Here is a 1,012-nt window from a genome sequence, read left to right on the forward strand (position 1 = left end):
CCTGATGCAAAGGTCCCTGCACATGTAGGCCCCTGCATGCATAGGTCCTTGCATGCATAGGTCCCTGCACACATAGGTCCCTGCATGCATAGGTCTCTGCATGGATAAGTCCCTGATGCATAGGTCCCTGCATGCATAGGTCCCTGCACATGCAGGTCCCTGCATGCGTAGGTCCCTGCATATGTAGGTCCCTGCATGCATAGGTCCCTGCACACTTAGCTCCCTGCATATGTAGGTCCCTGTATGCAGAGATAGGTCCTTCTATGCATAGAGCCCTGTACACACAGGTCCCTGCACACATAGGTCCCTGCATCCATAGGTCCTTGCATGTAGCTTATCTCTGTTCTACTTATTTCCCCTCCTTTGATGCCTCTCCTCTCACCCATGTTACAACCATGTTCTAAGTGAGACACTGATTCAAATCACACCAATGAAGGACACTCCTAGTGCCGAAAAGCTAGTCTCTCCAGCCTCCAATGCACATGCTTCTCAGCACCCCTCCCTTGTTACCCATGATACAACAGACACGTTGTGTGAGCAAGCTACTGTGTACTGCCCACTATCTGGGCACGGTTTTGGAAGGAGACATGGAAAGAAACATGCTGCAAAATGTGGGTGCGTTCATGCAGTTGTGCTTAGAAACTTTTAAGTCACAGTTCCCAACTTATCCTGGCTGTGGGAAAGGACAGGTGAGGGAGAGAGGCTCCACTTCTTTCTGGAAAACTGGGTGAGCTGCAGCATGCTGTCGCCCTAGCAAGCAAGCACCTGCAGGGTCTGAGGGAGCTGCTCTGTCCTAAAGCACTTTTCCTGTGGTTCCTGAGAAAATTGTGAAGTTGTTTCCTAAGAAATCATGCAGAGATAATGGCCAAGAGCAAATAATAGAGATTACGTCAAATGTGAAAGAAGTGCTATCGCTAGTAGAAAGAGAAAATCCCCCAAAATGGTGACGTCTCCATTCTGTAGCTGATAAACTGGAAGTGAACAGTGAGGAAATCTCATGCCTTGTTCAACC

The sequence above is a fragment of the Octodon degus genome, unplaced genomic scaffold (assembly GCF_000260255.1).
Source record: "Octodon degus isolate 3935 unplaced genomic scaffold, OctDeg1.0 scaffold00075, whole genome shotgun sequence".
NCBI classification, from domain to species: domain Eukaryota; kingdom Metazoa; phylum Chordata; class Mammalia; order Rodentia; family Octodontidae; genus Octodon; species Octodon degus.